This window comes from Puma concolor, chromosome D4 (assembly GCF_028749965.1).
Source record: "Puma concolor isolate L17-30 chromosome D4, mPumCon1.1.hap2, whole genome shotgun sequence".
Classification (NCBI taxonomy): Eukaryota; Metazoa; Chordata; class Mammalia; order Carnivora; family Felidae; genus Puma; species Puma concolor.
In genome coordinates, this window is record NC_141679.1 from 80,789,283 (window position 1) to 80,812,163 (window position 22,881).

The 22,881-nt window shown below is 50.1% G+C and overlaps 2 long non-coding RNA genes across 4 annotated transcripts; both read right to left on the reverse strand.

The window, feature by feature from the left end:
* Positions 1-364: 364 nt before the first annotated feature.
* LOC147575025 (uncharacterized) lies at positions 365-5,075 on the reverse strand. 2 transcript variants are annotated; one of them, XR_015242995.1, is made up of 3 exons: positions 4,938-5,075; positions 2,417-2,592; positions 365-1,983 (listed from the first exon to the last, which is right to left on the reverse strand). It is a non-coding gene; the product is annotated as an uncharacterized LOC147575025 (long non-coding RNA). The 2 variants fall into 2 exon arrangements; XR_015242994.1 differs by having other exon boundaries at positions 365-2,592.
* A 751-nt stretch (positions 5,076-5,826) lies between these two features.
* Positions 5,827-16,093, reverse strand: LOC147575026 (uncharacterized). Of its 2 annotated transcripts, XR_015242997.1 has the most exons (4): positions 15,909-16,093; positions 11,221-11,335; positions 9,096-9,187; positions 5,827-7,775 (listed from the first exon to the last, which is right to left on the reverse strand). It is a non-coding gene; the product is annotated as an uncharacterized LOC147575026 (long non-coding RNA). The 2 variants fall into 2 exon arrangements; XR_015242996.1 differs by lacking the exon at positions 11,221-11,335.
* Between the last annotated feature and the right edge of the window lie 6,788 nt (positions 16,094-22,881).

Genomic DNA, 22,881 nt, shown 5'->3' on the forward strand with positions numbered 1-22,881 from the left:
GGAGGTGGGCAGCAGAGAGACAGAGAGAGAGGCACCGTGAAGATGAGTAAGATAGCCTCTGGGCTCAAAAAATGTCTGGTCCAGAGCTGGCAGGTGGGATTGGAGGGACAGACTCCTCGATCGACAGGTGACTGCGATGGTGGGTTAATGCACCGGGTGTGATGGCCCTGAGCAAATATCGAGGGTCTCTAAGTTCCTTCTGACAACTGTTATTTCATTCTATGAACTTAACGTAAGCTTGGTTTTTCCCTCTCTGGGTAACTTTGAATAATCCGGGCTTCCGATTTACTCACTGGTTAAACCCTAACATTTAGAACAAGTGAGTAGTTCCCAATCTTTCTCCACAAAGGCTTTTCTATAAAGATTTGACCACCAAACGCTGCATTTATTATATTTTGTCTTCTCTTTCATATGAATTAGGTCCACATTATTACATTCAATCAGAACTTTGATTGATACAAGTAGTGTGGTTGTAAAAGAAAGAGTTGATGGATAGACAGACAGACAGAGAAACAGAATTCAAGCCCAAAGCAAGGGCACTGGTATTTAGTCCATCTATGCCATTTTATAGCAGATACTTCCAGAAAGGATTAAAGACATCTTTCAAATTATCCACACATTAAAATACAGAGGAGCCTTTCATGCTAGTGAATTCCAATATTTTCCAGGCATCTCTTCTGGATCAAGCAGTCCATGAATCAATCAATCAACGTGGGTAACCAAGTGTCCAGCCCCAAAAGAGAGGGAAAATGGACAAGCACTGGACCCAGGAGCCATCAGAGGAGAGCAAAAAAGAAGACAGTGGATGTAGAATGTGGCCACGTGTATGATTCACCTGGTAATGGTAGAACTGAGACTTGAACCCAGCTGGGTCTGGTGTATTCAAAAGCCACCGGTCCTCTCATGGCCCCACCCTGCCTCCTTTGCTTCATGATAGAATGATCACGATAATCACCGACGTGGATGGAGCCCATGCCACACGCCAGGCTCTGCCCTGGGCTTCACCTGAGCTATTATTATTCCATTTCACTCATGAGGAAACTTGGCAGAGGTAAGCCACGAACCCAGGTAGTCTGGCTCCAGAGCCTTTAACCCCCGTGCCCTTTGTCCCCTGTGAATTGGGGACAAATTGGGTGTTGTAGGGGCTTGTGCAGCTTCAGATACCCTAGATACATCATACAATGATATTTCACCTTGCAATAATACATTAGATGCGAATAGCACTTTGTACTTCACCCAGGGTAACCTCACACCTCTCACTCCATCCCCACAGCAAGTATACAAGACGAGCAAGGAAGGGATTATGATTCCCCCATTTTGCAGATAATGAAACAGAGGTTAAGGAGGTTAAGTGATATGTCCAAGGTCATGCAGCTAGAACATGTTAGATACCAGACTCGGGAGGCAGGGAGTCACAACAACCAGAGAAGACTTTCCAAGTCAAGTTGCCCACTCCTCATTTTCAGGTGGGAAAACCAGTGCCTGGAGAGCAAGCTTGCTCAAGGTCATCCAGGAAAGATTTGTTCAAGGTCAAGTGGTAAATCAGCAGCCGAGCCATCATGTGATCAAGGCTTCTGCCTCCTTGCCCAGAGGTTTACGTCATGTTGCTTTTGTCGGATCTCCAACAGTCCTCTTGAGTTTTTCGACTGCCAGACTTTGTTTAAAAACCCTTCTGGTGGAGTGTTCTGTGATACGTGACATTCTCATGAATTTCAGAGGGTGGGGGAACATCTAAGTGACCTTTCAGCTTGGAGAGCCTGTGATTCTGCCACCAGAATTCTACAGCAATTCCAAGATAATCCTCACTCTTTTGGTGCTCTCAGAAGAAAATCTCAAGTCTGGTCTCTCTCTGGGGCCTGTCCTGCTCCCTGATCTTTGGGTCTGGAGTGGGGCAGTAGTGCCAAGAAGTTTAGCTAGGACCGCTCAGATCTGTGTCTTGCAGCAGCTTCTTCCAAGATTACAATTCGAGGTCCCATTCGCCTCCTGCCAGGGAAGAGAGGAAACATCTGGGCCAGCGCCGCGTGGAGGCAGCTCCCCAGTTTGCGTGGGAGACACCCTGGGTAGGAGGCTGTGAACTCAGAGCTCTTCATTCCAGATGTGGCTCTGAGCTTTAGTGTCTGGATCTCACCTGTGAGGCTTGGACAGACACAGGGTGTGTACGGTGGCTGGGTTGGGGTGGTTGGAAGAGAAGCTTGAGAGGGAGTCCAGAGCAGTGTGCACCCGGGAAGGAAGAGCGTATGGGACTGATCAGGGATACCCCACTGGGGTGAGCCTTCTGTGATGGTTAATTTTCTGCATCCATTTGGCTGGGCCCTAGTGCCCAGGTGGTTGATCAAACACTGATCTAGGCATGGCAGGGAAGGTATCCAGTAGATGTGGTTAACATCTATAATAAGTTCATTTAAATAAAGATTACCTCTTGTAGTGTGGGTGGGCCTTATCCAATCAGTTGAAGGCCTTAAGAGCAAAAACTGGGGTTTCCTGGGGAAGAAGAAATGCCTTCTCAAGCCTGTAGCACCGACTCCTGCTTGTTTCCAGCCCTGCCTTGTGGATTTTAGACTTGGCAGTCCCACAGGCACGATAGCCAGTTTCCTAAAATAAAGGGATCTCTGAATGAATTAATGAATTAATGACATTATATGTATTTCTCCAGTTGGTTCTGTTTTGCTGGAGAACTTCTTCACGCCCTCTGTCCGCATACCCCAGCCCATCCCTCCTTACGCAGACCAGACCCCCAGGCTTCACTTCAGTCTCCTTGTCCACCCTCGTGACCACAAAAGGTCCAGGAGGATCCAGGTGGGAACGGGGTTGTAGAAGAGCAAGCTTGGCAGCAGTTGGAAGAGCCGAGAGGTCTGGAACCGTGTGGGGAGACAGACCAGGTCGCGCCTGGCTTTTCAGGATGCGAGCAGCAGCCCGGACAAACGGATCTGTCTGCAAGGATATTTTTCAGGCGTTGGCAAGAGAGGCTATGCCAACGTTTTCCCAGCCTTTCCCAGCATTCGAAAATGGTTTTCCTGGGAAGAATCTCCTTGATCAGTGCCCACAGCACCATGGGAAGGGGGCTATTTCCTGCCGGCTCTGTAAATGGGCTGGGGACCTATGATTTTGTAGTAGTCGGGATTCTTGGTTACAAGTAACCAGGACTGTCTGTGGCCATCTTCAGCAGGGAAGGACTTAAGGGAGGACAGTGAGGGGAGTCAAGGGAACCACGGGAACCCCAGCCAATGGAATACTGCAGGCACAGTCTGATCCAGGGGCCTCGACTGAGACTGAATTTTACCAGCAAGGATCCACTCACCACTCACTCAGGAGTCAGCCTATGGAATGAGTACCTGATTGGCTGAGGTTGTATTTCACACATGCCTATTCACTATCCAGGTAGGAGGAGACGCTGGGGAAGAATCTCGCTTCACTTTGCTTTTACAGTAATGGTGGCCATGGGAAATGGATGCTCGTTTTTTCCTTCTTCACAATGGGGAATTCCCCCCAAAGGAAAGCAGGGTTCTAGGTGGGGGGTAGATATTGGACAGATTACAAGTAACGGCTAAACCTTTGGAGCCGTTGTCCTTCTGAAGCCACTAACAGTTAGATGGTGTTGCTTAAAAAGCAGCCAAGTGGACAGAACTTAGATGTGAACTTGGATGTCCTGAGATCAAGTTCTACCACTTACTGGCATCCTGATTCTGGGCAAGTTATCTCACCTCTAAGAGCCTCGATTTCCTCCTCTGAAAAGTGGGGAGAATAACAGCACAGACAGCTCACAAAATTGCAGGTGAAAACACTTTGTATTTTGAGCCCTAGAGGGTGCTGGTGTTGGAGCATCCATGCCCGAGGCATCTTTTCATCCTGGTGCCCAGTTCACAGCCTGGCACCTAGTAAATGCCCAGTAAATGTTTGTCGAGTGAATGGATAAACAAGCAAGCAAGTGATTTTTATGGTTGTCCTAACTTGACCATCAGCTTTGCAGAAAAAAAAGGACAGACGTTGTTGGACTCTGATGTGGGTTTCGTGAGCTGAAGCTTCACAAATGAGATTATGTGTATATATATATTTTAAACAACCCCTTTGACATTTTCATTTTAATATGTGAAACTCGGCTACTTGTCTCAGGGAAAGTTTATAGGAAAAAAAGCTTCCAGCTGGCTTTGGGGCAGCCCATAAAAATATACTGAAAACTGACCGGTTAGAGATGAGGGGCTGTCGGGGGATAGAGATCAGTGACGCCATAAAACCTGGTGAGGCCCACAGCATTTCGACAATTAGCTCTCTGGGCAAGAGGCTGCATTCTTCATTCCTTCCTGGTTCCTAGTCAAAGGATGGGGCCCAGAATCTCTTAAAGAGAAAACACAGCTTTCAAATAACAAACACGTCTTTGACCCAGGCAGGCTGTGATTCAAAGGGTTTCAAAGGGCGTGGGGGAGGGAAGGGTTTTCAAGAGCTTTAACTGCCCCGGCCGATCAGAATGCCCCCAGCTCTCCCTCCCTGCCAGAGTTCCAAACGCTACCCCTGTCTCCACTCAAGTCTGACCTCCTCCAGGAAGCCCTCCTTGGTAACTCCAGCAAATCATGGGTTTGTTCAGCCCTCTGACTCTTTGACTTAAAACACTCCAGAGGTGCCTCCTAGTGTCAGGGTCAAGTTCAACCGCCTTGTGATTTGGCCCCTTCCCGCCTCTGTGGCCTCTTATGCTCCCCACCCCCAGCCTTGATCCGGCGGTGCCAGACAACCTTCAGCTCCACCTTCTCCCCCCTCCTCTTGGGCCTCAGTATCTTGGACTGTACCCTTGCTTTGGCTGGGATTTTCCTCCTCCTTCTTTATGTGGCTGGGTGGTATTTACTCCCAAACTTAGCCCAGGCCTCTCCTCCAGAGAACAGGGAGAGACAGTTTGAGTCTCCCAGGACGGGTTAGGTGTTTCTTCAAGGGCTCCCCAGGGTCCTCACCGCACTTACTGTGCAGTCCGCTCCCTTCTGGGACCTTTGCTCATCTCTGTGTCTCTACATTCAATACTGGCTCTGGCTCAGAGAAAGTGCTCAGTTTTGCAGTCCTGTGCCTCACACCCGGCAGCACATACTGAGATCACCTCGGGAGCCTTGAAACGCAGACACTTGTGTTCTCATCCCGCAAGCTCGGAGTTAATTGGTCGGGGGAGGGGGGGAGGGCTGGGCCTGGGGTTGGGGAGCATGGGTTGAAAACTTCCCCAGGTGGTTCTTATGTGTGGCCAAGGTTGAACAGCACTGTGATTTATAGCACTTGACTTAGGACTTCCCCGGCAGCTCAGAGGAGCTGTACTCAGGGCACCTCTCACAGAGCATGATCTTGAACTCACAGCTCCATTGAACTTGCCACAGGTTGTGTTGAAAGAAGCACTATTCATGCTCCTACCTGGAGCAGCGGTGCTCAGTAGCTATATACCCCCTGCCCTGCTGCACCCCCCTCCCAACCTTCCAGGCCTATTAGGAGGGACCACCTGCATCACAATACTTGGGAGAAGGATGCCTGTCTGAGCCCCACCCCGGATCCAAGGAGCCCATCTGGGACCCCGCAATGTGAACAAGTTACTGGATGATTCTGATGCACGCCCGTGTGCTACAGCTCGGGGCTTCGAGCTCCCCAGGACTTGCAACGCCAGGCAAGGAAGTTAACAACATAAAGCGTCTTCAGGGAACCACGGGAGGGGATTGGAAAACTACTTAGCCCTAGCCAATCCTTGTTCTTTGGGAATGTGGGCCCCATGTTGTCATTCTCCGCCCCCCCATTCTTTTTTAATAGACCTCCCAAATCTGGATTTTTCTGTGAAATCTAACAGTTTAAAGTTGACAAGTGATTCAATCACGTTTTAAAAGTTTTTATTTAATTTCCAGTCAGTGAACACGTAGCATTAGTTTCAGGTATGCAATATTCAGCGTTTCTATACACTTCTATCCATCACCCAGTGCTCATCACAAGTGCCCTCCTTAATCCCCATCACCTGTTTCACCCATCCCCACACCCCCCCCCCCCCCGCCCCCCTCTGGTAAGCATCAGTTTTCCATAGTTAAGAGTCTGTTTCCGGAGTACCTGGGTGGCTCCGTCGGTTGAGTGTCCGACTTCGGCTCAGGTCGTGATCTTGCTGTTCGTGGGTTCGAGCCCCGTGTCAGGTTCTGTGCTGACAGCTCAGAGCCTGGAGCCTGCCTTGGATGCTGTGTCTCCCTCTCTCTCTTCCCTCCCCCACCCCCCAATCATGCTCTGTCTCTCTCTCTCTGTCAAAAATGAACATTAAAAAAACCAAAAGAGTCTGTTTCCTAGTTTATCTCTCCCCTTGCTCATTTGTTTTGTTTCTTAAATTTCACATATGGGTGAAATCATATGATATCTTTCTCTGACAAATACACTTAGCATAATACACTGTAGCTCCAACCACGTCATTGCCAATGGCAAGATTCCAATTCCTTTTGATGACTCAGTAATATTCCATGGTGTATGTTTTTTTTTTTTTTATTTTTTTAACGTTTATTTATTTTTGAGACAGAGAGAGACAGAGCATGAACGGGGGAGGGTCAGAGAGAGGGAGGCACAGAATCTGAAACAGGCTTCAGGCTCTGAGCTGTCAGCACAGAGCCCGACACGGGGCTCGAACTCACAGACCGTGAGATCATGACCTGAGCCGAAGTCGGACGCTTAACCGACTGAGCCACCCAGGCACCCCTCCATAGTGTATGTTTTTTATCCATTCATCAGTCGTGGACACTTGGGCTGCTTCCGTAACTTGGCTATCGTTTCTTTTTTTAATGTTTATTTATTTTTGAGAGAGAGAGAGGGAGACAGAGCACAAGTGGAGGAGGGGCAGAGAGAGAGAGAGAGGGAGACACAGACTCCGAAGCAGGCTCCAGGCTCTAAGCTGTCAGCACAGAGCCGGACGTGGGGATCGAACTCATGAACATGAGATCATGACCTGGGCTGAAGTCAGATGCTCAACCGACTGAGCCCCCGGGTGCCCCTGTGATTTGCCTATTGTTGATAACGCTGGTATGAACATCGGGGTGCATATACCCCCTTGTAATCCAATCAATTTAAATATCCTTCTCGGACCAAACAAAGCTCACCCGAGGACAGCATTTAGCCAGTTGACTGCAAGTTTGCTGTAAATGTTTCCTACAAACACTGCATATGGATTAAGCCAGGGCGAGGCATGCTTGCCCTGTGCTGTCATCTTCTCCCTGCTGCAGAAAGGCTGCAGGACTTGGGCCAGCATGGAGGGCCTACGGGAAAGGGCCCCTGACACCTGTGTTGTATGTGCAGCGTTGTGGACATCGCTCCCTATGTTTGATGATGCTCTGTCTCTTCTGCGAACGCACCGGGAAAAGGCCTCTCTGGTCCTGGGACCTACGTGAGTCATGTTTCTCCTCTTGCAACTGGTTCATGGATCCCGAACAGCGTGGGATCTGGTTTTGGCTGCTGGAGAGCTCAGAGGACAACCTGTAGCCTGTCTCTGTACCACATAGGACCTCAAGGCCTGTACTTTGGATCGCTGTTTCATTCCTGGGCTCTTCTGACCTTTTCAACTTCTGTTTTCCATTTGTCACTCGTCCCGTGACCACACCTTTACAATGTTAGTCTCTCAAATACAGAAGTTCTGTTATGTGTTTTCTGGAACAAGGCATGCTATAAATAAATAAGCCCATACAAAGTAGCAAGTGCTCAAAAAAAGGTTTGTTGAGTAAGTGACTGCTTAAATGATTCATCTTGCAGAACCACCCAGAGCCTTGCACAGCAGGTGCTCAGGAAACGAGGGCAGGATGCTAGGGTGGAAAGTGACAGTTTAGAGATGGAGAGACAATAGGTCTGTCATTTCCCAGCCACTAGGACCTCACACAAATTATTTAACCTCTCTTAGCCTTCATTTTCCCACCTGTAAAATGGGGATAATCTCAGCACTCACCTTATTCATCAGAGCTGTTGGAGGATTGAGTGGGATTATGTATGTAAAGTGCCTGGTACATAGCAGGCACTTGATAAATAGCGGCTGTGACTATTAATAAGAGCTCCCTCATATATGATGTCATTCTTCAATAGCCTAATTAATAAGGTGCAGCATGAGTGAGAATAGACTCTTGCTCTGCTCAAGCCCGCTAGAATCTGACAAAGAAGCCACATGTACACGCTGGGGAATAAAATGGAAATGAGTTCTGGGAAGGTCTCCAGTTCCTCAGCTCTCTGTCCCAAGTCTCTGCTTACCACACCCAGGGCCCCCGTGGTAACAGCAGTGATGGCAGGTCGCTTCCTGTTGGGGGTGGGGGTGGGGTGAGGGGACGGGCATCACTCTCCAGCGTGCTCAGGTGCTGAAGACCCTGTCCTGCCCCGTGCATAACTCAGCTCCCCAGCCCGAGTCCTGAACACCCCTTTTCTGGAAGCCTCTGGCAGTTTCCCCCAAGCTTTCCAGCTCCTTCCCTGGCCCTGAGAGGCCCCTTTCCTAGTGATCACTTAGGAGCAAATTCATCATGAAGGGTCATTTGCCCTCATTGCTTGATGGCAGCACCCCCACTGTAGGAAATTTGTGTCCTGTTGGTGTTCAGGGGGAGCACTTCCCGAGGACTGAATGGAGCACAGGGAGGGCAGTCCTCTGGGGACAGAACATCAGGTGGACAGTCAGTCAGGAACGTAGCCCTGTAGTATCGTGTTGGGTTAGGTAAATTCATCACAGATCTTCGCCGCGGGAAGTGGCATTACGGGGAACATAAGGTCTGCCTAAATGCCAAAAATTGATCCAGAGGGGGCATCGTTGTGGAGGGCAGAGGTTCCCAAAGTGTGGTCCCGGCACCAAAAGCATCAGCATCAACTGGGAATGTGTGATAAATGCAAATCACCCAACCCCACCCCAGAACTACTGAGTCACAAAACCTGGGTGTGGGCCCAGCACTCTGTGTTCTAATAAGCCCTCAGGGTGATTTGGATGCACGTGCCGTTTGTAGACCAGTGGAGTAGAGCCTGGGTTCCAGCTCCCAGCCTGAACTCCCTCATCTGTAAAGAAGGCCGGTGCTTCTACAGTAGGAGTCTGTCAGGGAAATGGGACTGATGTGGGAATCGGGCCTCCCCCGGTGGGTGCCGAGCAATCCCCTCACCTGGTCAAGCATCAAGCCAACCTTGGAGTGTTGATTGCCACCCGGTGCTGCTCGGGGACGGGCACCGTCAGTCACAGACCCTAAGACAAGGGCTTCAGCAGGGAGGAGAAAAGAAGACAAAGTTACCGGAAACCTGATTGGAAGGCTTGATTGGGCCCCTAAATGCCAACCTTGGGATTTTTATTTGAAATGTTTGTTTTTTTTCTGCAACAGAAAAACAGGATCCTTGGGATTCCTGAGGCCCCTGGGGCCGCCTTGCCCCGGTCCTTCTAGACCACGTTGCAGCCCCTGGCAAGTCCCTGGTGGGGCTGCTGGAAGGGCACCTGCTGGCGCCCAGCGTCCCCCCACTACACAGGTTAGCTCGCTCCCTCCGGTCAGGCCCTCCCTTCGCCCCCCTGGGCGGTGCTCAGGCAGGGGGTGGGTAAGGCGGGGCAGGAGGCCCCGGAGGCCTGGAGAGGCCCTGGCTGCCCCGGGAGGGCCTGGCGCGGTCCGGGAACCGGCTCCTGGGAGAGCAGAACCGCGTGCTTGGAATGCAATTGTCGCTCAACGCATTCCTTCTGGCTGCGGGTGCTGGGCGGCGCTGGGCCCGGCCCGAGCGGACCGAAGGGAGGAAGCCGACTGCGGCGATCGATCGGCCGGGCGCTGCACGGGTCGCCCCTGCCCCGTTCTCCTGCAAGAAAGCACAAAGAAAGTTTATTTGTGCTCCTGTGTTGTCTGTCTCCCCAGCCACCCGGGGCGCGGGGCTGTTGACCAGTGATTCCCGGGACTAGCACGGTGCCAGGAACTTAGTAGATGTTAGGAGGATTTGATGAGTCAACACTTCATAGACAATGTATTGGGAGAAGGCTTTAGGAATTTTCCCCCTTAAACCCAGCCCACAGTCACCCTGAGCGCTCAGTTCCCTCCCACCTACCATTCCCAGGGGAAGCTTCCCTGTGTCAGGATCTCAGAGTGTGATCCCAGGGAATGGCCCCGGGCTTGGATATTCAGCTCCGCCCTTGATGACAGCTGGGCTCAGGGCCGCTAATAGGACTTGTCCAAAGTCAGGCAGCTAGCAAGGAGCTCTCCCCCTCCCTCCCCCACTCCATGGGGATCTGAAGCTAGGTTAAAGGACCCAGGTCCAGTGCTCTTTCTGTCTGAGCTCCACAAGGAGACAGGCCCTGCTGAAACTTTACCCTGGCATCCTGGGGGTTTTTCTCACTTGGATTCCAGAGTTGCTGAAACTCATAAAGGAATTGACTCCTTAAGAAAACAAAACAGGGGCGCCTGGGTGGCTCAGTCTGTTAAGCGTCTGACTTTGGCTCAGGTCATGATCTCACGGTGGGTGAGTTCGAGCCCTGCCTAGGGCTCTGTGCTGACAGCCTGGAGCCTGCTTTGGATTCTGTTTCTCTCTCTCTGTTCTTTCTCTGCCTGTTCTCTTTCAAAAAAAAAAAAAAAAGAAAGAAAGAAAACAAAACATAGCAACCTCCAGCAAGATTTTCAATAAAATCTTTTTTTTTTTTTCAGCTTCATTGATGTATAGTGGACACATAAAATTGCGGGAGGTTTTTGAGCTCTCAAATTTAAGGGAGCCCAATGGCCTTAAACAGGGTCTGTGATTTTCCTGTTGTGTTTCTGCTCCAGCTATAGGAGCATGATCACGTGATTAACAGGCTCTTTGGTAACGCCGGAAAGCCCTCCAGTTAAAATTAGGAACCTAGGGGCGCCTGGGTGGTGCAGTCGGTTAAGCGTCCGACTTCAGCCAGGTCACGATCTCGCGGTCCGTGAGTTCGAGCCCCGCGTCGGGCTCTGGGCTGATGGCTCAGAGCCTGGAGCCTGTTTCCGATTCTGTGTCTCCCTCTCTCTCTGCCCCTCCCCCGTTCATGCTCTGTCTCTCTCTGTCCCAAAATAAATAAATAAACGTTGAAAAAAAATTAAAAAAAAAAATTAGGAACCTAATAGGGACTTCGGTTACCATTGTTATTCAACATTGATCTGCAAGTGTAAGCCACCCCTGTAAGATGTGAAGCAAGAAGGTGAGGGGGAGAAAAAGACACTATTACTGCTTAAGGACTCTGAAATTGGAGTTGATATCAACTATTTTATCTGATTCTTGTAGCACCTCAGCAAGCTGGGCAATGCTTACTTGTATCTCGGTATCATTTTCGTAGTTTACGTGCAAGGGAATTAAACTTCGTGGATCATAAATCACTCGCTTGTGTTTATCCACCCAATGGTCCTGTGGCTCCAGAGTGCTACTGCTGTTGGAAAGGAGGCAAAATGAAGCTGAGTTAAAGAGGATCTGTTTGTGCCCCTTGGAAACCAAGAGAGTTAACTGAAAAAGCTACTAGGATTAATAAGAGATTCAGTGAAGCAACTGGATAGGAAAGGTGATCACAGTCCTGTATATCTGTACCATCTACGTACCAACAAAACCAACTAGAAAATAGAATTTTTATTAAGAAGATCTCAGTCGTAAAATACCAATGATGAAACTGAACAAGAAATCTGAAAAATTTACAAGAAGAAACGACAAATTCTTATTGAGAAACACACAAAGAAATAAAGGCAGGTTCTGTCATACGATGGTCTTGGATGGGAAGACTGGATATTGTACAGCTGTCAGCTTCCCTCGAGTTACACTGCAAGTTTAATGAGAGTCCAACAAGAAATCTTTGAAATATTTAATAACGTTTGTTGTATCTGGAAGAATAAAAAATCAAAATATGTTGAAAAATAAGTCATTAAAATTTCTTTTTAATATTTATTTTAGAGAGAGAGGGAACAAGTGAGGGAAGGACAGAGAGAGAGAGGGAGACACAGAATCTGAAACAGGCTCCAGGCTCTGAGCTGTCAGCACAGAGCCCAAGGCGGGGCTTGAACTCACGAGCCTTGAGATCAAGACCTGAGTCGAAGTCGGATACCTAACCGACTGAGCCACCCAGGCACCCCAAGAGTCATTTTTTAAGAAGAGTAATTCGATGTGTGAAGGAAAATAACAGCTGTCCTGGAACATTTTAGAACACACTAAAGCTATAAAAATCAAAACAGAGTGGAAAGGATGTAACAAATGGCAAAAAAAAAAAAAAAAAAAAAAAAAAGATAAAAAAAAACACAACCAGCTCACAGACAGTCCTTATCACCTAGAGGCTTCAGTATATGATAAAGATAGCAGCACAAATCACCAGGTAAAGAATGGTTCCATAGGAAGGCTACTACGATTGGCCAGCCATCTGGAAAAAAGAGCCTTGCCTCTCACTATATATAAAATAAATTTCTGATGGAGGAAAGAGTTTAAAAAAATGAGTCCATCCAAAGGGCTAGTATCCAAAATCTATAAAGAGCTCACCAAACTCCACACCCGAAAAACAAATAACCCAGTGAAGAAATGGGCAGAAAACATGAATAGACACTTCTCTAAAGAAGACATCCGGATGGCCAACAGGCACATGAAAAGATGCTCAACGTCGCTCCTCATCAGGGAAATACAAATCAAAACCACACTCAGATATCACCTCACGCCAGTCAGAGTGGCCAAAATGAACAAATCAGGAGACTATAGATGCTGGAGAGGATGTGGAGAAACGGGAACCCTCTTGCACTGTTGGTGGGAATGCAAATTGGTGCAGCCGCTCTGGAAAGCAGTGTGGAGGTTCCTCAGAAAATTAAAAATAGACCTACCCTATGACCCAGCAATAGCACTGCTAGGAATTTACCCAAGGGATACAGGAGTACTGATGCATAGGGGCACTTGTACCCCAATGTTCATAGCAGCACTCTCAACAATAGCCAAATTATGGAAAGAGCCTACATGTCCATCAACTGATGAATGGATAAAGAAATTGTGGTTTATATACACAATGGAGTACTACGTGGCAATGAGAAAGAATGAAATATGGCCCTTTGTAGCAACGTGGATGGAACTGGAGAGTGTGATGCTAAGTGATATAAGCCATACAGAGAAAGGCAGATACCATATGTTTTCACTCTTATGTGGATCCTGAGAAACTTAACAGAAACCCATGGGGGAGGGGAAGGAAAAAAAAAGAGAGGTTAGAGTGGGAGAGAGCCAAAGCATAAGAGACTGTTAAAAACTGAGAACAAACTGAGGGGTGATGGGGGGTGGGAGGGAGGGGAGGGTGGGTGATGGATCTTGAGGAGGGCACCTTTTGGGATGAGCACTGGGTGTTGTATGGAAACCAATTTGACAATAAATTTCATATATTGAAAAAAATAAAATAAAAAAATGAGTCCATCAAAATTAAAAGAGAATCAAAATGACTCTTTTTCTACATTGGTTTTACATTTTACCCTTTTGTTTGGAAGTTGCAGAAATAGTCCAGAATCCTCAGGTACCCCGTCACCTAGCTCTCCCCAGCGACAGCTTCTTATGTAACCATGGGACATTTTCAAAACCAGGAAATTAAAATTGGTACAATGCTATTAACAAACCACAGAACTTACTTGGATGAGGACATATTACACAATATGAAATACAATTCCATTTAATTTTTTTTAACGTTTATTTATTTTGAGAGAGAGAGTGCGAGTGGGGGAGAGGGGCAGAGGGAGAAAAAAGACCGAGAGACAGAGAGAGAGAGAGAGAGAGAGAGAGAGAGAGAATTTTAAGCAGGCTCCAAGCTCAGCTTGGAGGGCTCAATCCCATGACCCTGGGATCATGACCTGAGCTGAAATCAAGAGTCAGATGCTCAACCGACTGAGCCACCCAGTTGCTCCTAGATTCTTTTCATTTTAATTTTTTTTAAAGTTTATTCTTTTATTTTGAGAGAGAGAGCCAGTGGCGTAGGGGCAGAGAGAAAGGGGAGAGACAACCCTGAGCAATCTCTGCAGTGTCAGCGCGGAGCCCGATGTGGGGCTCGAACCCATGAACCGTGAGGTCATGACCTGAGCTGAAATCAAGAGTTGGGGGCACTTCGCTGACTGAGCCGCCCAAGTGCCCCTATATTTTTTTTAATGGTATAGAAAACTGTCAATAGGAAATAGGAAATGCAAGGTAAAGAATGATGTACACATATCCCAATATTGATGATTGTGTGTGTGTCTGGTTCATCCATATCTGTACCTATACCCCATATCTACGTCTGGAAGGAAATATACCACCATGTTAATAGTAGTCATCTCTGAGTAGTCGGATGCTTTTCTGTATTTCCCCTTCCCTTTTAAAAGTACTGAGCAGCTATCACTTTTATAGTATTATTTTTCAATGGCTTTATTGAAGTATCATTTATTCGCCATAAAATATACCCTACCTTTATATTATTTTTAAATTACTATATAATCTGTCCGCTTAAAAACAAATGTGTACTTAGAAAATAGAACGTGATTTATTTATTTATTTATTTTTTTTCAACGTTTATTTATTTTTGGGACAGAGAGAGACAGAGCATGAACGGGGGAGGGGCAGAGAGAGAGGGAGACACAGAATCGGAAACAGGCTCCAGGCTCTGAGCCATCAGCCCAGAGCCCGACGCGGGGCTCGAACTCACGGACCGCGAGATCGTGACCTGGCTGAAGTCGGACGCTTAACCGACTGCGCCACCCAGGCGCCCCAGAAAATAGAACGTGATTTAAAACTAAAAACGAATCTATGGGGCGCCTGGGTGGCGCAGTCAGTTAAGCGTCCGACTTCAGCCAGGTCACGATCTCGCGGTCCGTGAGTTCAAGCCCCGCGTCGGGTTCTGGGCTGATGGCTCAGAGCCTGGAGCCTGTTTCCGATTCTGTGTCTCCCTCTCTCTCTGCCCCTCCCCCGTTCATGCTCTGTCTCTCTCTGTCCCAAAAATAAATAAACGTTGAAAAAAAAAAAAAACTAAAAACGAATCTAGATGGTATCAGGATTTCACCAAAGAAACAAAAAAAATACACCAGTATGTATGTGTGTGTATATATATATATATGTATATATATATATGTATATATATGTGTGTGTGTATATATATATATATATATATATATAAACACCACCGACCTGTACACTTTAAAGGGGTGAATTGTATGGCATGTGAATTATATCTCAATAAAGCCATTACCAAAAAAATCCCTGGCTCTGCCCCTCGCAATAGCTGGAAGAGGGACATCCCCTGCCTCTGCCTCAGTTTCCTTCTCTTCAATGGCGATAGTGACAGCGGGGACCTCACGAGCTTGTTGTGTTAATGAGAATTACTTAACTGTTTCACACAGTGCTGGATACACCTGGAGCCCTTGGTAAATACTAACAACATGGAACATTCTCAAGGGCTGGGCACCAGCATCGGGCACCACTAGGCAGGTTCCTGCATGAGGTCAGCACTCTTCCAAGTGCTAATGTGTGCGGACTGGGCAGGGGAGGAGACGAGGCCCAGAGCAGGCCAACCCAGAGCTCTCTAAGGGATGGGGCAGGGACTGGAAGCCAGGTATTGGTGATGCTGGAGTCTGGGTTCTGAGCCATCAGGCAACTCTGGTTTTCATGTAGCTTTGCCTTTATGTTTGCATGGATTTTTTTTTTTTTTTTCTACTCGGACCCACTTTATTCTAGAAGATGTTGCCTGCACAGCCTGAAGCTAAGTTTCAGCCACCCCCACCTCCTTCCAAATTGCTTCTGGCCTTTTCTCTTGCTTAGGATACTTTCCAAGGTATAAAATGCCCCCAGAGAAAGGCTGCATGAGACCTGGCAAGCGGCCCGCGTTGGGTCCCCAGGGTCAGGCCTTTGGGAGGAAAGGCTCAGACTCTGCTCAGCCCCCTCCTCGCTTGTAGAGACCTCCTGGCCTGGGCCTCGACATGGAAAACACGCAGATTATGATACTCTACTTGCCGTGGGATGTTGAGAGGCTTGCTTACCAGCCCTGAGAGGCTCCAAACGTGGAGCCCGGTCCCCGGAGACCCCCGCTGGCAGGGAAATGGTGGCCTGGGGCTGGCCCACACCCAGCAAGCTTGAGAGTCAGCGGCGCTGAGGCTGCTAAAAATAAAAGTCAAGTCTCGCAGGGACGTGGGCCGGGCCGGAAGCGGGACTCGCCCCAGGGGGAGGGGCGTGGGAGAGGAGGGTCTTGATCTGACCCCCACCTGCAGTGTGGGTGGGGGGCTGATTCTTCTCCCCAGCACCAGCCCCCCGCCCCATCCCCAACTATAGCACAGGGGGTGGGGCCCGGTCTGCCCAGCCCAGCTCGAGGCAGTGAGAAAAGTCCACCTCGAGAGCGCTGACCCATGGGAATGCAGTGCGAGCTGCGTGTGTAATTCTGAATTTTCCAATATCGACACTTAAAGAAAGAAGCGGGGAAATTAATTTTCATCATATAGTTAATCTAATATATTGAAATGCGGGTCATTTCAACGTGTCGTCAATATAAAAATTGTCATGAAATAAATTCTCCTTTTTGCAGTGAGTCTTGGAAATGCGTGTATTTTACATTTATTTATTTATTTATTTATTTATTTATTTATTTTTATTTATTTATTTTTTTAACGTTTATTTATTTTTGAGACAGAGAGAGATAGAGCATGAACGGGGTGGGTCAGAGAGAGACGGAGACACAGAATCCGAAACAGGCTCCAGGCTCTGAGCTGTCATCACAGAGCCCGACGCGGGGCTGGAACTCACTGGCCAGGAGATCGTGACCTGAGCTGAAGTCGGACACTTAGCAGACTGAGCCACCCAGGAGCCCCTACATTTATTTTTCAGAGACGGAGTGAGACAGAGTGTGAGTGGGGGAGGGGCAGAGAGAGAGGGAGACTCAGAATCCCAAGCAGGCTCCAGGCTCTGAGCTGTCAGCACAGAGCCCGATGCAGGGCTTGAACCCACAGACCGTGAGATCACGACCTGAGCTGAAGTGGGACGCTCAACCGACTGAGCCACCCAGGCGCCCCAAAATGCGTGTATTAGAGGTACAGCTCATCTCAATTTCGAGTGACCACATTTCAAGTGCGGCCTTAGTTCCGAGTTGCCACGGTAACACATTATCACAATCTCAGTGGCTCAAAACAGCATAAATGTATCATCTTAGGATTCTGGATGCCGCAAGTCTTGAAATGAGTCTTATGGGGGCTTTTAAAATCAAGGTGTTGGGGCGCCTGGGTGGCTCAGTCGGTTAAGCGTCCGACTTCGGCTCAGGTCATGATCTCACAGTTCGTGGGTTCAAGCCCTGCGTCGGGCTCTGTGCTGACAGCTCAGAGCCTGGAGCCTGTTTCATATTCTGTGTCTCCCTCTTTCTCTGACCCACCCCTGTTCATGCTCTCTCTCTGTCTCAAAAATAAATAAATGTTAAAAAAAAAAATTAAAAAAAAAATAAAATCAAGGTGTTGGCAGAGCTGGGTTCTCGCCGGAGACTCCGGGGGAGAATTCCTTCCTTATCTTTTCCAGCTTCTGGAGGCCACCTGCATGCCGTCCACGTGTCCCTTCCTCCGCCTCCAAAGGGCATCATCACAACCCTTGCTTCCATGGGCACATCTTCTCCCCCCTGCTTTGGTTGTCTGTCGCTTTGCCTTCCCTGACTCTGATCCCCTGGACTCCCACCTATGAGGATTCTTGTGATCATATTGGGTCCACCCAGATAATCCATAACCTCCCTGTCCCGAGATCCTTAATCACATTTGCAAAGTCCCTTTGCCATGGAAGGCAGCGTAGGCACCCTTTCGGGGGTTAGGATGTGGAGGTCAGCATGCCACATGTATCGGTGACTACCAGGCTGGATGGCACAGCTCTAGGGAATCGAGGTGGAAAGTCTGGTCAGATCTCCTAGCTTCACAGTGCAGCCCAACCACTAACACGGTGTGGGGCCTTGGGCGAGTCACTTCATGTCCCTGCTTGACTCTGCTTGCCTCGTGCATAAGATGGGGCTGATGATGCCCACGCCTGAGAAAATGCAACAAGCTACCGGGCATATAAGTGCTTGTTCAACTGCAAGAGGGGTGGCAATACACCGGCAGGCTGGAGCCCGGGGCTGCCCCGTGCCCGGACACCTGACTGCTTGGAGGGTCCTCAGAGGCCATCGGTACAGCGGCCTCGTTTTACACATGGGAAAACTGAGGCCCAGAGCCGGAAGAGGCTTGCAAAAGGTTCCTAGTGATTTGGCAGCTGAGCCAAGGAGGGGACCCAGTGGGAACCCTTCCCATCCATGTCACATTGCCCAACCGCTATGAGTCTCAGTTTCCTCACCTGTAAAAGGCAACTCGTAACAGGCTCTGGTGAAGGTCAAAGGATGTCCAGGTTTGTCCAGGGTGTCCAGGTTTGAACGTGCTCTGGGGACAGAGGGTTGTGTGAAGGAAGGTCTCGATGACACCTGGGCACAGCGTTGAGTATCTCTCCAGGGCAAAGGCGGCTGTGCCCTCTGCCTCCCTGGCTTGCAGGCCTCTGGATACTTCGGAGGACCTCAAGGGACCTGCTGAGCATCCTCACAAGCTCTTCCTGTCTTTCTGTCTATTCTCCTCTCCGCCTTCTAGAACCAAGTCTGGGGAGCAGCAGGAAGCTGGCTTTCTCCTTGTTGACAAGGGGCCTGGAGCTCTTTCCTGGCAGGTGACCTCCCCAAGGTTCGGCTCTCACCTAGCTCTGCTCCTGCGCGGGCTGTGGATTGGTTGGGAGCAGGGGACCAACTAAGTGCTCTTTGAGGCCTGGGGCTCTTGTTCTAGCTCTCCTGCTGGCTCGCCCTGCTGGCCTGGGCACCTGCCCTGGCCTCTCCGTGCCCAGCTGTACAGTGGGAGGCTGGGGTTTAGACCAGAGGTGCTTGCATTCTGGGGCACCCTCCACTGTCTTTCTGGGGGCCAACAGATAGCCTATTCCGGAGCCAAACTTTCCCCTGCACCAGTGGGCGGGGCCGGCCAGCTGGCAGGAGCCAGGGAGAAAGGCAGGAACCAGTGGAAACCACAGGAAAGCCAGTGGAGCAGGAACCCCAAGGTGGCTGTGGTCTGTGTCAGGTTCCCCCTCCGGACCAGTGTTCCAGCTCCATCTTGAACCTTGGACGGGGCGGGGCTGTCCTTCAAGCTTCAGGGAGACCCCTGGGCCAGAAGGAGGTGTGGGCACGGGTGGTAAGGCTCTGAAAACAGCCGGCGGCAGTTGAGAAAGGAATGCTCCAGATATTAACAACCTAATCCGCTCTTTAGCCAGGTTCCATGCCTGTGGGAGAAAGAGGCGCGTGTTCTTCCTTGGGATCCTGGCGACGTAAGAGTTGGCAGAACCAGCACGGTGCTGAGCATGCTGGATATCCACCTGTGTGGTCCCCCGAGTGCCAGACCCTGTGCTGCGTCCTGTGCCCCCCCCCCCGGGGAGACCCCTGGAGAGAGACGGTGGTCCTGCCCTCCTCAGGTTCAAGGGCCATTTTGTAGGCAGGGTCACCGAGGCCCACAGAGGGGAAGGGGCTGGTCTAAAGTCATTCACTGATCTGGAGGCAGAGGCAGGAAGAGGGAAGAGGGTGTTATGGCTTTGACTGATGGATCCTCGGGGGGGCTGGAGGCCGAGGGTTAAGACTATGATGAGGATTGTAGTAGTAATATGAGGTGCAGGCCATGTGCTCACCACGTCCTTGCCATACGTTGGCCTGCTTCACCCCACAACGCCCCTATGAGGTAGAAGTTTAATATCACCATTTCACACATGGGGAAACTGAGGCACGGGGAGGTTCAATAACATGCCCAAGGACACGCGGCTACTAAATGACAGAGGCGTGGCTTGAACTGGACTGTTGGACTCCAACACATGCATCCCAGACCAAATGCAAGTGTAAGGCTTGGGGAGACGGTCTTCAGTGACCTGCACCCCTTGACCCATCTCAGAGGGAATCCAGCTCGTGTACCGTGGGGAGGCCGTGACTGGCGGCCCTGTGAGGGCAGACAGGGCCAGAGCCTCAGGTCCTCCTCAAGGAGCGGGGGCCAGGACTGAGAAAAGATATCACCGGAGATTCCCATGGGAAGAGGGCCTCTCTCCGTCAGACTCTTTGCGCTCAGAATCCAACATGGTCAGTGCTGGAGGCCTGTGACTCTCGCCAACCACCTGTCCACTGTGCAGAGAGGGAATATGAGCTCAGAGATGGCAGGTGACTGGCCCAAGATCCCACAGCAAGAGTATAGAGTCCTGAGTAGGCTGAACACGGGACGTTGTGACGGTCTTGGGGGTTCAGAGTGTCCTCATTACCCTGCCCACCTGGCCCCCTATAGCCATACGTGGGAGGACAGCAGCAGCGGGGGGGGGGGGGGGGCTTTCTCACCCACTGTCCCCAATGCTCCCATTCCACTGCTGGCCCTGGGATTTCCCGACAGGTGGGGCTGTGCTTGGGGGTGGGCTGGGGGGTCGAAATCCGTTGTTTCCAGAAAAAGAATCTTTAGTATCCATACCAACAAGCTACTGGGTGCAGGGAGAAGGGCCGGGGGTTGTGGCAAAAGACCCCGGTCCCAGGCAGGCTCTGCCCCTTGGCAGCTGGGTGCTCCCGGGTGAGTCACTTTTCTCCTCTGAGCTCCTTGTTTTCATCGGTACGCAGAGAACAGAGGCTGCACTTCTCCCAGAGTGGAGCCTACCGCCCCAGAGGGAGGGGAGAGGGTCGGGATGGCGGGCGGCGAGGGACGATGGCTCAGCTGACCTCCAGGAGAGAAATCTCAGGCCACCATCGGAGCCCCCAACCCGCCGAGTGCTCTGGGTCTCCCTGCTTGGATGGTGGTCATGTAACAGCTATGACAACACCAGCACCGTGCTCCCCAGCTTTTCTGAGGAGGAAAAGGCTGTGAGATGGGCGGGGATTGAGGAAAGGACCCGAAAAGGAAGAGTGGGCCTCCTTCCCCTTGGCCCAGCTGAGTGTGACACCCCCCTCCGGAATGGTCCCCCAAAGTCTGGGCCACTTGAATGTGCTTTGCTTAAACAGACACACACGTCCCAGAAGCTGAGGTGGCACATGAGATCCAGCTCCTGGCAAAGGGTCACTGGCACGCCAGTGCTCCCCTGACTTCATCCTTCTTCCTCATGGCCTGCATCATTCCATCCTTGTGGTGCTCCGGGCGTGGGCATCTCCCCTGGAGAAGAAGGGATGGCAGCCGGCCCAGAAGACTGCTGGACACACTTCTCATTTGTTTGACCATCCCCCAAAGCACTGGAGAGGATGCCACAGTGGGTAAAACCTCTGGTTGTGGGGGCAGAAACCTGCCTATCAGCTGTGTGTCCTTGGGGAACTTGCCTGGCCTCTCTGAACTCGTACCTTCATCTATAGAGTGAAGGAAATGATAACCTTCCTCCCAAGCCAGTTATCAATATTAAGTGTGGTCCTTGCAAGTAAAGCCAAGTAAAGTAGGTGCTCAATAAACAAGCTATCATCATTTTGTTACGGCTGTTTAAAAAATCAACTTGTGGTCTGCCCAGAACGAAAACCGGATCTCTCCCTTGTGTGTCGTTTCCGCAACATTATGTGGATCGAGTCACTGGACTGTAGGGTTTGGACCTGGCATAGACTGATCTGGATCCAAGTTCTGGCTCCTGGCCCTTGTGTAACCTTGAGTGGATGATTTTTACTCCTCAGAGCTTGGGTTTCCTCCTCCATGAAACGGGAGAAAATCACCACACTTCCTCGTGGGGTTTTACACAAGGTTCCTGAAGGGACGCATGCAAGCCCTCGGCACAGAGTCTGCTGTTCGGCGAGGCACCCACGGCTGTTTGGGATCCTTGTTTGGGATCTGTTTGGGATCCCTTGTTTGGGATCCTTCTGTTTTCATCAGACTGGGACTCCACCGTGTACAAAGCTAGTGGTTTCTGTGACCCTGGCACCCTGGCCACAACACTGGGACATTAGAATTTTCAGCCACATGGCACAAGTGAAAACTGAGGCTTCGTCAGTGTCTGCTCTCGAGCTCAGCAGGGAGGCAGTGTAGTAGGGGAGAGCACATCCTGTTTGCTCTGCTGGGGTTCAGAGGACAGATCCCAGAAGGCAGAGGACAGATCCCTGTCCCCTGGCCCAGGCTGTGGGTGTGGTGTCCCGCCCACCAGCTTCTGGACGTGTTGTCTCTTCCAGACCCACAAAGCCAGTCCTGTCCTGGGACTTCCCTCTGGAGCCCCGCTGGCACGCCATGCAGGAGAGAGGAGTCCAGACCTTCAGCTGGGGGCTCACCCCTCAGAAGTGCAACCTCATGTGGGTCACTGCGCTTCTCTGTGCCTCCGTTTCTCCATCGGAGTGGGAATCCCATCAAAGGGTGCATCTGTATTCCACCACTTACCTGGAGTGGCCTTGAGAAAGTTACTTCCCTTTTCTTAATTTCTGTGCCTTTGCCTATAAAAAGAGGCTAATGGTAAAATGTTACAGTGGGATGTCAATGAAAACAGGAGGGCATAAAGCTGTCATTGCTATGACTTTCGCTGCACAATTAAAAGTCTACGTGTGTCTGCATCCACTGTTTCAAAAAAGACAAAGAAAATGTACTAAAACGTCCCTAGTCCCTCTGGACGCTGGGCTCATGGGTGACTTTTACTTCCTTCTATATATTACTTTTGTCGTTGTTTTTTTTCTAGTTTTTCTACAATGAGTGTGTGTCTCTTCCAGTAAGAAATGAGCAATTAAAGGCCTAAAAAATAGCTGTCCCTACTATTCAGGGTTGTTAGCGGACCACAGTGAGGAGACGGCTGGTGAGCCCCCAGCTGTGGGCAAATGCTCTCGGTGCTGACCGTGCTCACCCTCTGCTCCTAGGGGCGGTCGGGGTTGGCATCAGGGTCGGGGTGTGCCCACAGGGCTGGCCCCTGTGGCTGGCAGCGGAGGGACGCATTGCCTCTTGAGGCCTCCCATGAGGATGTGACCTCATCGCGGCAGAAGACACAGACTTCAGCCAAAGGGAAGCTTGAAGAGGAAGGAAAATA